Source organism: Melozone crissalis, unplaced genomic scaffold (assembly GCF_028551555.1).
Source record: "Melozone crissalis strain CALT ecotype California unplaced genomic scaffold, PUWL_Pcris_2 ptg000004l_1, whole genome shotgun sequence".
Taxonomy (NCBI): Eukaryota; Metazoa; Chordata; class Aves; order Passeriformes; family Passerellidae; genus Melozone; species Melozone crissalis.
Window position 1 is genome coordinate 10,262,892 of NW_026535782.1, and position 18,001 is coordinate 10,280,892.

Consider the following 18,001-nt stretch of genomic DNA (forward strand, 5'->3'; position numbering starts at 1 on the left):
TCCTATAATCTAGTGTAGTTTAGGAAAAGTGTAGGAGAGCACAATTCTTTGCATATTTATGGAACAGCAGCCAGTGTAGATTTCTGTCTCCATAGTGGGCCTTTTAATATTAATCCAAAACCTGCAAGTATTTTGAGGAAAGCTAAGTAACAGATCTCAATGAAGCAAAGAAAATCTAAGGTCCATGCAAGGATTTTAATAAAGAAGATATTTTGCTTAGACAGAATTTATTTCATTGAGAAATAATGAATAAAAAATGAATTCAGAAAGGCTGGATTTTAAGCACAAGCAAATATCAGGGTAAAAGAAAAAGAATGTTTCTTTTTTACATCTCTTATGTCAAAATGACATTTTTCTAAATAAAAATTTAACATGCATTTGAAACTAATTTTAGAAAATAGCAATTTCTGAAGCAATGTTGACATCTTTACATCAAAGGCAAGAGAAGCTCTGTATCAATTTGGTTTCTGGGGAGATGGTACATTTCTTATTACAGCATATCATGTGCAGAAAAAGCTGACAGGTGGAAAGAATGAAGCAGAACCTTAAAGGATCATCCAAACTGTATCGGCAGCTGTCAGGTAGTTTCATGGACCTGAGTCCTCCAGGAATTGTATGTGGAGGGGTGACATGCCCTGCACTGAGCTCCCTCTGCAGCATCCTTTTCCTTTCCTGCCCACCTCAAGGACTCTCAGCTCACCTGGGAACCCAAATTCTGAGGTGACTTTAGTCCCACACCGCCCTGAGCTCTGTGTGGAGCAGTTCAGAGAAACTGACCTCTCCCTGGGAGAGGCAGCTCTTGCTGCTATACCGAGTAGTAAGAGGGACTATCAGCAATGAAAGAATTTGGCCAACACTAGGGTTTGGGTTTGTTTTTTTCAACTAGGAATTTCTCAAAGCACTAATGAGGCCGGTGTCTGCTGTGATCAAAATAGTCTGGGGAAGAATACATCAGTGCACTTCCATTCATTTATCTCTCAACAAGACAATAATCTGCCCCCAGAAGTCCTCTTTGACCATTCAGAAGCTGATTAGATAATAATGATAATTACAGAAAAATGCCCATATGGCCATTATTAGATCAATTTTGCTGCTAGTAATTATGGTAAATCCTGCTACAAACCTACCTTGTGTAGTCATACAAACTAATTAAAATGCAATTTCCACATCTGCAAATGTTTTTGCCAATGGCTAAATTCAAATGGAGTTTCTGAGCATACTACAAGGAATCCTAAAGCTTAGAGAACACACTATTGAATACCCAGGTTGTATTTCACGCCTTGCCACCACAAATCTGTCTGTATTTCAGCAAGTAGCCACCACCACACCTGCAAACCCATCTGGAAAAAAAAACATTGAAAGAAAAGAATAAAAGCTTAACTAATCCTGTCAAATAACAGATAATATTTTCAAGTGTTAGTGTTTCAAATGTAGGGGCTTAAAATGTTCCAAAACCTGGTTTTCAGTAACGGACATCTAATCTTTATTTATTTCAAATGCCAGGAGTTTGGTTTCAGGAAGCATTGATTCTCTGGCTATGGATTAGCTGGAGTCAGCACTGCATCTGGAAGACCTGTACCACAGAGAAAACCAGGCACTGAGCAGGAAGCTGGCATAAACTCAGCGGTCATAGCCAAAAACTGGACGCAAGGATAAGGACTTTGGCATTTTTAATGCCAACCAATAATTTGCAGGGTTCGAAGTGCACGTACTACAAATAGTGCAGGTGGAAGAATGAGACTGAGATACTTCAGGCCAAAATTACAGTGAATATATTCTATTCAATACAGCTGGGACCCTGACAATATAGCCAAGGTCCAGAGTAATTATTGAGTACCAGACAAATTTAATATTCCTGTTCTCAATTATCTTTATGCAGGCTCACAGGATTACAGGCCTGTTATATTTTCCTGTAAAGAAAAGAGAAAGAAACACAGGTAAACTTCATTTTTTGATTCCTAGAGCTGACAAGCAGGAAAATGCAGATAATGGATGCATATTCAAGTTCTTGGATGTCCTCCAACTAAAGGTGCTATCTCATTGCAAAATAATAAGCAATGATCTGATCATTATCTGACACTTCTGAAGGCTACTCAACACAAGAAACAGGTACCCAGTTGCTGTATAAACACCACATAGAACCGAAATGGTTTCTTGGGAAAAGCAGGATAAGAAAATCCAAAAAAGGTGGTTTGCTTCCCTCATAATATTCCTCCACTTTAAGAGTCCAGGATAAAAAGGATACACACTGATTCCTAATTATCTCCTCCTCAGTGAAGCCAACTGCTAGACCAAATCCCAAAATCTAGCCAATTTTATAGCCCCTGAAAAGCCTACCAAGAAAGTAAACAACTGAAAGCCAAGAGATGCTCCCAAATGGATTTGAGGAAATTCACCACTATTCTGTTCTAGATACATAAAATAACTAATTTTTTTAAGTTTGGCTCCAGTCTTTCAAGTTCCCTCTTCAGACTGAATATTTTGCCCTAATTTTCCTTCTGACACTGAGTGAATAAGCATTCAGAGAAAAATTTTCCGTATGTTCCGTCTAACAGTTGAGTTTTCCTGATGTCGGTATTCCCATGTGACATATACTTCAGTTTCTTTCTCTTCCTGAACAAAATTTGAAAGGTTTTGTCAAAGTAAAACTGAGTTTTGATTGTCATTGTTCCTTCTGCAAAAGACAAAGTTGAAAGAAAAGTGAGTCATATGATAGATATAGCAACAAGATTCCAAATTGAGAATCAACTGGCCCCAATTAATGTCAATACCAATACTCATATTATCAACAGCAAAACAAATAAGCAGATGTTAATGTGTTTAAAAATAATTAATTAAAATCTTAGGCCATTTCAGCCCAAGTCAGTGTTTTTTTCTTAATTAACTTGTTTTTGAGCTGTGTTTGAATCTATATCATACTTTTCAGTACATATTGAAATTATACATGCACACACACATATGCAAACTTGTTTTCTTTGTGAAACAAGCAGAAATTCATTTCACTGGATTAAAAATATCATATTCTTTGTCATAGTGCTGTATGAACTTGCAACCTGGTCTCACTGGCTCCAGATGCCAGTAGCTGCAGTCCTGATGGGTTAAACACTTTTTTAAGAAAGAAATTTGTGAAAGTAATCCTTCTGAGGGAAATCACAACTACTCATTTGACTCAAACACAACTACTGTTATGTTCTAACACAAACTTCTAAACTTCTTTACAGAAGAATAAATATCCTAGCAGTGCAGCTGCTTCCTGCTACAGTTTAACTGCTTGGTTCATTAATATGGACAGTGCAAAAAGAGTTCAAGTTGTGCAAAGAAGTTCTCAGAAGAGCCATAAACTGTTTTGTACTGTGTGTCTCCCTACGTTTTAGAGCATAGCTTATGGAACAGGTGAGAAAATAGCATTGCACTAAATCCTCCTCTCACATTCCCAAGTTTGAGGCTTCTCCATTTCCTTTGTCCCCTTCAGTTCTAAGTATCTGTATGTACCTTTATTCCTGCCTTCATAAGCAGAAAGCACAGTAAATTTGCACTGTGAATTCCTTAGAAACTTGTAAATCCACCACTTCCTGCCTGAGAGGGAACTGAACCGCATATAAACCTATTAAATACACTGTCTAGTGAGTATGCTGCCCTGTCTTAGATAAAATGGGCTGATTCAAGAAAGGTAAGAAAAGTATAACGATTTTCTCAAATTTTTTTTCCTCAAATTACAATGGAAAATAAAATTAAAACTATTAAAGGTAATTTCTGATTGCTGTAACTGCATTACAGCATCTTATTGACCTTAGGGAAACCACAGGGTTGAGATTGTACTCCTTGAGCATAAAAATTGTTGTTCATCTTAAAGGACTGCAAAAATTTGGTTTATTACAAACTCTATATTTATATCTCTTCATAGTTATTTTCTTTAATATGAGAAGCCAAATATCAAATTTGATAAGTTGTGCAGTAGTTTCAGGACAAAAGGGTTAAACAGCCTATAGGATCCATCTTCTCCTAAAATATATCTTCCCTTCTAGCCAAATATTTTATGTTTATATGTGCCTTTGGTAATTTTTCTCTTGCATTGTTTTATTTCTTCTGGCAAAAACCAAAAAATATAAACAAACAAAAACCCAAACAAAATCAACCAACCAACCCACCAAACAAACAAAAAACATAGAGGGAAGTTTTCAGGTTTTCACGTTGCTTCCTGACATTAGAAAATCCATGAAACCATATATTTAACAGTAATTTCTGTGTAAATAATGCACTTACTGCAGGAAAGCACACACTAAAATAGCTTGCATTCTGAGGTTTTATGCATTAGTTTTTGTTGCACTGAAGTAAGTTTAAGTTTTTCAACTACAATGAAATCAGAATTTCCTTGTAGTAGATGTATGAATTCAGTTACATTTACATACTTCTCTCCTGCACATGCTCCTCATATCTTCATTTATATGATGATCTGCTGATGCCCAGTTGATTCATAAGTATCTTGGTCCAAATTCTTTTCCAAGAGAACTCAAAATACTAATGCAAAAACTGGAACATGGTATTACCAGTTAATTAATATAAGCATTTAAAATAAAATTTCCCCATATCTTTCTATTAAAACTGTGTGATTTAGTTTTACCTTTTCTTGTGCAGATGAAATATTTGGGTTGACATTCGCATATTTTGGCTTTGTCAACAGCACGATTTATCTTTATAAGACTGAGCAAAAATTATGTTGATCTTTCTATCTGCACGTAATAGAACTGTGACCTTTTACACATACATTTTGCCCATTAATTTATCATTCTGCAAACAATTTCTAACACTGCAAACCTCTAAGCACCTTCAAAACATCTTATGAAAGAATCTGTTTGCTACAAACCACCTAATTTTTTATAATATAGTTTTTCTTACAAGTAGAAAAATAAGACTTTAAATAACATACTGTGCCAAGTATAAACCAAGCTGACCAAAAGTTTTCTATTTGCCTTGATTGAACAAAAATAGGATGACCTGATGCTACATAGGAAATAATCAGGGCAGGCTGCATAATTTCTGCACAGTCTGATGAACAAAGTGAATTGTCGTGTCTTCCTGGAACAGAGGATTATGCAGGAAATCCTAGTGAGAATGGCCAGGAGAGTGGAACATATTATTTATTTTTATTTTTAAAATTTTAGAAAACATTTTAAAAAATCTTTTATTTTTAAAATTATTGTTTAAAACTTCCCAATTCCCTTGTTTCTGATTTTCATCTACTTCAGAAATGCTATACAGATAACTTTCATGGAATCCACCTGTAGGGGATTTGGCTTCTCATTCTGTAAATTTGCTTCTCTGTGTTCCTTCTTTGGTTTGGTTTTCCTTCAAGTCCCTAGTCCAGCACCTGGATCTGTGTTGGCAAACCCACTCACGAGCAAAGCCTCACAAGTTTGCAGAGTTTGTCGGGGCTGGGCAGCACACCTCCACTAACTCCATACAGACCTGAGCACAGCTCCTCTGATATCTGGGGACATACTGAGGTACTGCTGGAGTAATTGTCAGAATTCTCTCTAGTTTCAAGGACATAGAATTTCCCTTATGATTTTTCTAAGGGGACCCCTTGGTAGTAAGCAGTCCACTCCAATGAGAGTTAGAACAGAATAATCACAGGAAGTTATGACTTAGCAATGATTTTAACATTTCCCTTGATAAAAAATTAAATATTTTCTCAAACTTAAAATGTGCTTCCAAAATAAAATGCTCCTTTTGCTGGTTTTTGCTTGAGCATGGTAGATAAGGTCTGTACCAAGGATGTCTCTTACAAGCCCAAGTAATACCCATAGGTGTCATAGTTCAGAGTATTTAATTCAGAGCATCTCTTCAGAAAATCTTTTTCTTTTCCTTTATCTTTGCCTTTTGCTGATAGAAATATCTTTAGAGTGGACAGGAATGGACAAACAGGAGATAGGAAAGAGAATATCTTTTTCACTATCATCATATTAACCTTGAAAAGCACTTCCAAATATGTTTTTGTAAACTGTGAACTTTTGCTGCATTGGATGCTGTTTTTTCATCCTAAGAAAGTGCACACAAAGCAAAGATTTTCATGGAACATTTGGCAAAGGCCACAGCTGGAATATGTTCGTATATGAGCACTGTGATCTTCATAGATACATAATGGACAAAACTGTAAACCATTTGAGAATAAAACCTTCGTCTTACAGGAAGGAAGTTAACACAGGTCTCTGACAGACTTAGAGACACCCTCTTGTGCTTGAGATTCCTGCCCTGATGCACAGAAGGTCAGAACACAGGGGTAACTACAGTGGTGTGGGTCCCTGATGGACAGGCAAAAGGAGCAGTCACTCTCAGTCCCTGTGTCCCCACTTGTGTGCCTCTGCCTGGGTGCTGCTTGCAGGATCATTTCATTGGCAAGGTAATGAAAATAAAATTCCTTTTTGCATTACAGCTGTGGTTTTGGGTTTATTGCTGAGTCCCGCCTGTGCTAGCACACACAAGTACATGCATTTAAAAAAATCTGCTCTCTTGAAAGTGCTTCTTTAGTAAACTCGTGGTAAAGAAAAACATTTGAGTTGCAGAAAGACAAAAAAACCCTGGGGTTTTTTTCACCCTAAACCATGACAGTTGTGAAAGTATATTAAATGAAATAACAAAGCAAACAACAACAAAAAAATGTTGCATGGGGAAAAGAAAAAAAAGATTAGCAGTATTGACTTATTGTGTCATATATCTCAATGTCAGGTACAATTTCCTGTGTATATACTGTATTCTACAGATACAAGGGAGATGCCAATCAGATCCCAAAGCCTGGCATCCCTGATGCTGTCACTGATCAGTAATGGTAGCTCACCTGCATCTCTTTTCAAGAGAGCTTTTATAACAGTACTGTGAGCATGTTTGGGGGTTTTTAAGGCTTTCCAGCGTGAAGCTGAAGTCAGACATCTTTTGCAATTCCAGCTTTCTCCTGGAACACTAGACTAGAAAGGTTTTCAGGGAGACCTATTAATTTCATAGCTTTGACTTTGTCTATAGGTGTTAATTTTAAGAAGACCTGATCTCTTCCCCAGGAAAAGTACCTGACATGGATTTACAAGTGCCTGTGTTAGGGATGTACATTAGAAACACAAAATAAGGGCCTGGGCCATTACCAAGGATATATTTTTTCCTCCCTGATGATGCTTGTTCAGCAGGACTTTTCTCTGCCTACTTATTTTGGCTCTCTAGTGAGATTTAGAAGGATTATATCTTCCAGTAATTCTGTGTATGAGATTCCTTTTTTTGCCTAACTCAGCCAGAAACTAAGACAGGGGCTCTATGGGCTACTTAAGAAACTGTTGAAGCTATGACACCTATGAGTACTAGTTTGGGAGAGAATGTATTTTAAATAGTGAAACATGGTCCTTAAAAATAATTATTGTTTAGGAAATGCAACAAATAATAATCTTTACAGTTTATAGAAGGACTATGTGCAGGAGTATTAATGTTCAGCTGAGGTCTGTTTTTTATGTCACCTACAGCATTTGCCTACTCATCATCAAACTGTAGAATTTGTTTAGTACAGTATTTCTCTTCTTCTTTTTTAGTAATTAGAATTAAAATCCCTCAGAGATACACGTCTTCTTGTCCGCTTCATTTATTAATGGATAGTTGTCCAAATGAACGGTAACTTATTATAAGAACATTTAATACATCTTAATTTTGATATAAAGTGTTAGTTTGTGACAACAAAATAAAGCACTAATAATATAGAGCATGAATTTAAGGACATATTCATTATCAAAATAATACAAAACTTTGCAAAAGGAATCACAACCCTGCTTCAAATTTATCATTTCATTAATATAGAAGTCATTTTGAAATGCTAGCAAATCTGATCAGAGAAGGGGAAATTTAATGCATTTAATGATTACATTTATTTCTTAACTATATCTAACAGAAGAAAAGCAAACAAACAGGAAAAAATACCTTTTATTAGATATTTTAGAGCAGTGCACGTTGCAACCATGTTTTAAAAAATCCAATAATCCCCAGACAGTGTGAAAAGAGAAAAAAAAAAGACTGCAAAGGAAGGACATAAACAGCAATAGACAAATATACCCAGTTTTCTATAGTTAATGTCATGGTTTGAATTTGGTTTTTTTAGAGTGTATATAGTGACTGTTGTAGTGGCACTTTTACCACAAGGTTTGCATATGTGAAACCCACATACAGGTTTCAATAACCATTCACAACTACAGTTGTGACTTGAAAAATAACATTATAATGACAACTGCAGTAGATTGGAACCATGCTAATGAGGGAAGTGCTTATAAATAGCAAGGTAATGTGCCAGGAAGGGGTGACAACATATGAACATATGAAAATCATAAAAAGAAAATGAATTCTGTAAAAAACTGTGTTTTGATTTATTTTTTAAAATCAATAGCCAGCAGTCAGCAAAGAATTGCAATATTGTGTCTCAGTCTGGAATTCACCTTTGTTAACTTTTGCAGCGCCAAGGACTGTTGGTAGTTCTACCTTCCAGCATGCTGTTCTCCTTTGGAATGCATCCCTATCTGATATCTGCAAGTGAAACTGCTGAATTTCTCGTACTGTGTCAATTTACATCAGCCACAGATCTGATAGCAGCTCTAGCATGGACATACTGCACAAGTTTGGAAGGAGACCATTCCACTGCCTTCTTATCTCTGTTTACCCACAGCATCAAGCTGAGTCTGAGCCTGAATACTTTTTAACTGTGAAATTTTGTGGTTTCCATCCTCTGTGGCATTCCATAATTAACCATAACTGACTCACCTGATTCCCTTTCCTATTAGAATTCAAAAGCAAGAAAGAGCTGTAGTTTTCATGTGATCACACACAGTCTCACAGCAGACTTACACGCAACTCTAGCAGGGAAGTGATGAGAAGAAGCTTTCACAGAAGAATAGATCCCAATAAGGTCATTAGCCACCCTTATTGGTGAATTTTACAAGTGGAACTGAGCATTAATCACAGCTGTCTTTCTAAGAACCTGTGAGATTTTCTGAACGATTTTATACAATCCACGGCTGTATTTTAGACTTTTGTTTTCCCAGTAATCTTTGCAAATTCTTTTCCTTGGTCTAACAAATAAAATTAATTAGAACACGACAACTGGATGCTGCCAAGGTTGAGAAGGATCACAGAGATTCAGAAGAGAATGCACCTTGGTTCTCATGTAAAACAAAGTTCTGAATTGAGTTTATAATTAAAATTAAATGTAAATGTAAGCGTGATCCAAAGTCTCACTTGAGAAATCTGTGATTTATGGTGAAATCTGGGCTTTTGATTGAAGTTTGTTTGCAGACATTTTTCATGATTTTGCTTCTACTATAATTGATTCTGATTAATATTTTTGAGGGGAAAAGCAAAAGGAAAACCAATAAAGTGTTAAGTCATATTTTCTTCTATTCTCTTTGGTTTAAAACCTACTACTTAAACCCATTAATATGATTACAGAATCATTTATGTTGGAAAGGACCTCTCAAGGTCATCAGCATCAGCCCTCCTGCTCAGGACAGGGTTAGCTAGAACAAGTTGTGTAGGATTGCATCCAGATGGGTTTTGAATATCTTCAGAGAGATATATTCAGACACCTATCTATATATAAGCAATTGTAGTATATATTTTATATCTATAATAGATATATAGTATATGCAATGATAAAAATCTCTATATTGGTAAGTATGTAGAAAATACTCTCTTCTGTTCTTACTTTTGTGCAAAGAATTGGAACAATTTTGAATTTACAAGATTCATTCAAAATGCAGAATTGTGTAAGAATGAACTTTGAATGGTGTCTAAATTTCTCACACATATTTCAGCTTGAGGAGATTTATATAATTGGACTGCCTAGATCTTCCAGTCTGCAAAATTTGGTTTCTTAAGACATGCATTTATGCTAGAAATAACGTATCATGAAACCACTTTTATTGAGTTTTACATAAATCAGGGATTTTTAACATTTGTGTCTGGCAATGTTTAGCACTTTGGCCTCCCTCACCAGTTGCAGTCCACCTTGTAGCACTGCAGAGAGATGGAGCATCACAGCCATTTTTTGCTACTTTATTATTAAATTCATAGAGTTTGGAGATACCTGCCCTAACCACACCGGGACAGGCACGTGCCTGGAGTGCAGTGGTAAGTGCTGACTCAAGTTGCTGTAGCCAGAGCTGAGTGAATAAGCCAATGCCTGCTGTGGCACGTGCTGCCTGTCACCTGGCTGGCACTGAGCACGGTGGTCCCAGGAGAGTCTGGACCGTGCTGCATTGCACTCTGCAGCAAGACACGCTCCCACCCCGCTCTAGTGCATGTGCTGTGTGATGCACACTGGACTGGCATCCCTCACAGATCCCCCCTCCCTCCCTTTTGAGGCCATCTCGTTTCTGCAGCTGTGAAAACTCCTGTGCGGGTGGTGCACAAAAAAAAAATCCTCTCAGACACATGCCATTGATTGCATTGTTGTTTTGTGTTAGGACCAATTGCATGCTTAATATTATACTGGTATTTCTTCCAATTTAGTGTTACACTGCTTTTCTTCAATTATATTTAACACTTCAAAAAGATTCAATCTGGATTACCATAAACATTTTGCTCAAATACTGAGCACAGTTTTATTAGAATAAAATAAATTTCTCATTCTTTTCGTTCACTACAGGCAATCAGTAGGATTCATCTGAAAAAACACAAGCATTTATAATATAGATTTATGCTTTTAAAATAAGTGTCTAACTCTCTTTCAGAGCTGGTAGAGAGACATAGGCCCTTTTGAGGAGCAATCCATTTTATCCTAAAACAGCTATCTATAAATAAGTCAGATGAGCTACATCCTGAGTGTACCTATTTTTCTGCACTGACTAAAAGCTCAAAAGCAGATAGCCACATTGCAGATGCCTAGTCAGAAAAGATTAATCACATAATTTCTCTCCACAGCTTTCCTATGTCTCTTTTGCCAGTTCTCCTTCCTCAAAGGAGCGCTACTCTCCCTTACACGTGCAGTACGACAAGTAAAGAAACAGACACAACAAGCACAACAAATAAAACTATTTTAGCAAATCTCAGTGGTTAAATCTTAGGAAAATGTGCTAAATAGATATTTTAAATTCCTTTATTAATACTACAGTCTTCAGAGTGGCTTTGGTACTGATCATACTCCCTGTTCCACACATGTTGAACAGTTGAACAATTAACATTGAACACACATGAGATCAGATGTCAGACCCACAAGTTCCACTTCTATTTCTGACTGCCACAGTAACTACAGCTGTTATAGTCCTGAACAAGGAATCTTTTTAATGATGCCTTTGACTCAAACAATTTTTTCTATTTCAATAAAGAGAAGTAAATGTCTATTTTTTCTTTTACACATACTAATTCACTTCATCAGATGAACCAGTTCTCAAGAAAATTGTACACATAAATGTCCCTCATTATACAGACAGATTTGTGAAAAAAAACCATAATAAACAAGTAATGAACTTTCAGTAGAGGCATGTTAACACAACATTCTTTTTCTCATCGTAGTGACTGTACTCAAACCTTCTAATTTCTTCAATATTAAGGGACAATTTCATTTCTTAAACAATTGAAAAATCTATATATGGCTTTCAATATAGGTACCTGAATTCTAGTAGAACGTGTGTATTTGAACTGGAAGGACTTTTCCTCTATGGACAGTGTCATGATATTTTTAATATAATGTCTATAAAGCCTGAAGTATGTATCTGGCTCTCCAAACAAATGAAATAATAGACTCATCAGAAACAACATCCTCTTTCAGGAACTAATGTATTTTTATTTTATGAGTTTTATAAGGATGTAAGTAACAGACCAACATCAAAGATTATTTCTTAAAGCATAATCGCTGTGTTTGATAACAAAAAAATCATCCACGAGAAATCATTGCAGATAGAACTTTCACAGAGATAGAAAGAAAGAAAACAAGATATAGATCCTTCTGAAATTTTCAAAGCATGGTGGCCTCATGTTTGGAATGATAAACATTTAGACATATGATTTGTGTTGTAAAGTTTTTGAAGTAAAGCTTTTGAACCTGTGTGCCAAAGATACTGCATTGACCTACGTCATGTCTAGTATTGGTTAAAGGTTGTACAAATAGACTCTGAATCTAACAGCAAGGTATGTATTGACATTTTCTAATAAGGATAGCAGCGCTGCCAGCTCTGGCTGTTACATCTCACAAGCTGATGAAAGGTCAGTGCTGGAGGAGTGTTCCACCTTCACATGTAGTGGAACACGTTATGCAGCAGCTGACGCCTCAGGAAGACTCAGCCCTGAATCAGACCCCTGCACACCCCTAAACTGAACTTGCCAATGTGGAACACCAATTACAGATGTAAAGCTGGGCTCATTATAGTCAGCTGAAAATCACACAGAACTTTCCACAAGTGTTTTAGGGACTGGTGTGAATAACAGAACCATAAAGAAGCATGTGCATGCTCCTCTCTAGGGGAGTATCCAGGACAGTGAAATATATTCCCTTAGAGCTACCAAAGGATCTCTTTTTACCTAATGTGCTAATCCTAAAGGATTTGATATGCTTACTGACTTGTGACATAGCTTCCTTTTAGGTTAGATGCTGACAAGAGAATGAGATTGTGTGCAATCCCCATCCATAGACATGAGAAGACAGACGTTGTGATATTCCATTGGGGAATCTTCTTACCACCTTTACTCACATGCAATGAGGCATATGAAACATTAATTTACAGCTACATCATAAATCCCTTGTTGGCATCACTGATAATTGTTCACACATGTTCATTTCTGACTGTAATCCTTTGCTTGGATTACCCATATGGCCGCTACAACAAAATAAGAACTTTCAAAGCACAGTAATTTTCATATCTTCAAATTTTGTAAACTCTTTATTAGTAGGATTAAAATTAATTGTATTTAGCCTCAGCCTCAGCATAATCCTACATTTTTGGATGCGGAAAAAACTATTGGTATACTTTGAATTTAGGAAAGAGTGAAAAAAATGTTTAGAAATTTCCAACATGGTAGATTCACCTGGCTATGTTTGGACCAAAGAAATTTTTACGTGAAGTGGACATCTTATTTATTAATAAAGACTGCAGAACCTCTTGTGTTGCTCAAGTTCTCTGTTGACTGTTGTTGAAGTGTTTTCAGGTCTACCTTTCAAAGAACTATTAGAACATCCCAGTAACTTCTACTTTATAAACAGTAAATATTGATATGTTCTTTGTCATATCCTCTGCTAGTATCTTCAAATTTGTATATTGGCATTTAGCATAGTGGGAACCTGATCTTAATTGAGGTGTTTAGGTTCTAATGTAGCACAGTAACATCTTCAGTATAATCAGACTTATAAAATAAACACTGAGATGGCAATACACTCATAAGTTTCTGGAAATAGGTAAAATCTGTATTTTCCACATCTCCTTTATTAAATACCGTTTCTCACACTTTTGCTGATATCCTCAAACACCTATGGAGGCTAAAGGATTCTCTGCAAAGTTACAATGCTGTACAGATCGATGGATCTTGTGCTTTTCCCTGTTTCTGCTCCTATACTGCTAGTCTTCTCCTAAAACAATCAATAAAATTATGCCAAAAGAATAAAAGAAAAAATCTAAATGATACCATAATAATTTCTTCCCTGTATTAAGTCTTTTTGTGTACACACCTAAGCCTTCTTTTTTTGCTATTGTGGGAAGAGTAAATCTGTATTTGACTTCAGACCTTTCTGAAAATTGAGCTGACCTGGAATCATAGGTAGGTAAAGCACAGTAATAATAGAAGTTGAAAATCAATACACTCCTTTACAGGGTCATGCTGAAGTCATTTTTGTTTCAATGATAAAATGATATTTGGATTTTGTAAGATTTCTTTCTATTGCCAATTAACTTCATAGTATCCTTGTGTCACAGTAGAAAAAGGTCCTGAGAGTGACTTTTAAAATCTGAGACAACATAGCAGTTGTCAAAAAACTTTCTAATATCAACTTATGCTGCATAACTGTGCATATTTTATGCATTTATACCCAGCTGTAGCACACTGAGAATTAAAAAAACAAGTTAGAAGAATATATGCACTACAATACATGTTGTTTACTTTTAAAACCTTTTGCTGTCTTCTGCATGTGAATATTTTGGAAGAGCTTGCTGAAGAGAATATCTGGAAAATAAAACATTTTCTCGAGTAAAACCACAGCAAGTTGAAAATATCCCCAATAACAGGGGATACTATCCCCATTGTGTGTCACATCTGAGTAAACTTGGAAGAGGAGAAGTGTGGTAATATCTCATTCTTAAATATCTATCAAACACCTTCACAGACACACTGAAGTTTTCTAGCATGATACAAACTCCTGGACCTTCCACTCAAAAAAAATCTGGATAACTTCTGGGCTTTACAAAGGCTTCCAGCCTCCTTATTTTCAGTGTTATAGACAGAAATACTGAAGTGATAGTGGCCCGTAAAGACATCTTCCATTCTAGATGGAAGGTGTCATTTACAATAGCCCAAAATATTTTAAATATTTCTTCCTACTGCACATAAAGCAGCTCTCTTCTTGCTTTTGTCCCCTTTTAAATATGCAGAGATCATAATGAAGTAAATTTTCTTATTTATTCAGTATGTCTAAATTTATATTTAATAGAGTTATAAATACAAGCAAGATAAGGCACATGTGTCAGTGTTCTACCAAGATTGAAAGGGATTTGGGTTTTTATTGGTGTTCAACATTATTTTCTTTGGTGTTTCTTGCTAAGGGCAGAAGTTAAGAATTAAATTCAAAACCACAGTATATCACACCATTGAAAAAATTCAGGCTATGATTAAGATCCAGCACTACCAGAACTAAAGTCTGTTTATTAGGATGATTCATTAATAAAGACATTTAGCCAAGAAAAGCGGCCAATAAAACTTATTTTCATTGTCATACTTGGATTTTCCCTTCAAGCGAAAGAGAAGTCAGTGAAAAATATCCACAAAGAAACATGTCTTTTCTCTATTTTAGTTTTCAGCAATTCACCTGTGAAATTGCAAGATAATAATCAAAATAAGAATCAAAATACTTTAGCCTGGTCTCAGCATCCAGATAAGAGCTACTGACAGGTGTTTTATACACAATTTTAATGTTGGTATCATTTTTGCCTTCATAAACCATCCCGCTTCATTAAGCATAAACAGTCAATTCTAAACCAACAACTTGCAGCCTTTTTTCTATCACCATTAATTTCCTTCATTTTGAACTGAAAGCAGAATTTGTAACTGATGATTAAAAGGGAATATCTTGCATTTTTTCTGTCATAAACTCTAGTTTTTCTACAGTAGTAGCACTTTAAAATATGCACTTTTTAAGCTTTAATTTGTAGGAAAATGTGCTACCTTCAAATTTATTTTGTCTGTGCTAATAACTGCTTCAGGCCTGGGCTTGATGAAACCAGAAAAAATAGACCCAAATCCCACATTCTACTGTAATTTTTTCCCAATCACATTCATCATCTCTGTAGGCAGTAAGGACTTAAGGAACTCTAAAGAAATATCAGCAATGGAAAGAAATGAATGAGAGACAAGTAGAAATTGTTCTGAAATAGTCTGTACTACAGAGTAGTGCAATGGCATTGGTAAAAGTTTTATGGTTTAGGTTTTTTGGGGGTTGTGTGGGTTTTGGGGTGTTTTGATTTTTTTTTTGTTTTATTTAGTGTGTTTTGGTTCAGTTTTGTTTGGTTGGTTTTTTTTTTTTGTTCTTAGTTTGGAACAGTCAAAACTGCTTCCATTCCTCCCTGGGACTGTGTAATTTTGACATACACCATTACCACAGGTTGAATAAGCTGCAATTCTCAGCACTCAGTGTACCTACTTTAAAAAGAACTGGGTTTTTATATGTTGGGGTCGATAATTCTTCATTGTCTCCAAACAGTGAGCTTCAATCAAATTGATGTGCTTTGCTTCACCTCTGAACAGCTCTCAACATTTTCTACCAATATTATAAGTGTTACTCTAATATCTGAGGTAAATCAGCTTCACAAAAAGCCGTACAAAAGCCAGTGTGGGTTTTAAATCCCCTTTTGACCTTCCTCAGTATTTTCTTTCATAGCTTCCAGCAACCATATTTTTCTTTTCATTCTTTTTCTTTTAGAATGTGATAGAAATTTTATTTCCTACATTACGATCCTAAAAGTTTGTCAAGCTGGCTGCATGCAGTGCATGTTTAGTGGTACCTATAATCACAAATAAGAAAATCTGTTAGTAAATCAGTCAGTCTTGTATTACATAAAACTTTTCCATATTAGCTGTTATAAGCTGAATCTTCAGTCTAGTGGTACATAGATTTCTATTTCATAAAAGAGAAATAAATAAATCAACTATTTTAACATTAAAATTTTCAGACAAATATCGAGTCTGCCATCTATGTCTTGAAAATACAGGTTAATATGTTCTGTGTTTACTTGCTTCATAGAATTGTTTTATTGAATCAAAATCTCATAAGCCATTTGGTATGTATCACAGCATATAATGGTTTTATTGTTCTGTAACTTATTGTACATATGAAATTCAAATGTCAGGTCTATGAATTTGGAGATGCAGTCAGCTGTAAAAGCCATTACTCCTGATCTTATCTGAACAGGCGGAAAATACAGTTTACTTTCTCATCTTGACTTACAAGGAAACTATGAATCTGTTCTGCCCACACACTGGTCCACAATACTAGCGTAAAAAAATGTATTGGTCTCCTTATATTCCATTTCATAAAAAACAGTACTTCATCATTCATAACTTGCATTCAGCCTCTTAACTACTTATTTTAATAGTAAAAGTGATTTTGACATTTTTTAAATCAGGTGAATTCATTATGTCTCTCTCATTCAGATTATAAAATATGAATTGCATTTTTTTCAGTAATGCTTATCTTGAGGCATCATAAGACATTAATATTTCTGTCATTGCTTCAGGACAAGCTGTTAAAAGCAAGTGATCTTATTTCCTATTTTGAAAGGATTGTTTATTTAGTACAGGGGAAAAGGCGCTTCAGAAATCTCACTAAAGGCAAAATATGAAAACTGTGAAGTTGCGTAGGTAATGCCATGGGCATAAACTCAGCTTTGTTGACAATGGTTGTATAAACAAGAAGCATCTTGGGTTCACTGTCAAAGCACACACAAATAAATAGAACAGGCAATTAGTGAACTATGCACTTTACTTTTAAAGAGAGTCTTTTTGATGTGGATGATATCAAGCTTCAGTAAACATGGAAGAAGCTCTGATGTTTGCATAAACTAAGTCCTCAAAGCAAAACTGCAGTCTGAGAGCTGATCTTGAGGTCATTTTCCTGACTTCTCTCCACCATTTGTGAAGGATTTCTATAAATATGGTTATGTAAGGGGAAAAAACCCACAGATTCTGAACTAATCATTGCCACTTACAAAGATGAATGCAACTGTCTAAAATTTAAAAAAAGTCAAAATATTTAAACTCCCTCTTTCAAATGTGTGTGTTCAAAATTACGTTGATTCCCCTGCAAGAACTGGGCACACTTTTCTGCCTCTTAGCACTTCTTCCAAGTGAATTAATGGGATTTTCACAAGCAGTAAATACCCTGAGAGAACCTCTTCAAAATCCATGAATCAGATACCAAAGCAACTAATTTTTAATATTAAATGCACTATTGGTATAGACTGGCCAGGTCAGTAAATCCCAAAGAATTAGATCTATTGCCCTGACTACACATTAGTGTTCCATATTGTCCTTGCCTCATGACATAAATCAATAACCTGTGGCAAATGTAGCTACAGTGTATTTCATCCCTGAAAATAAGAGATTATCTGTGAAAGTTTAGTTCATCAAATAAAGGGCGTTTAAGAGAAATTAGGACAAGGTGACATCTTTAATGAATTACACTTGCTAGCAGATAAAAGGTCATAGAAATCTTTTTTGTCTGAAGCAAAATGGTGAATCATTTTTTCAAGTGAGTGGCAGCCCAATTATATATTGCTACAAAATACTG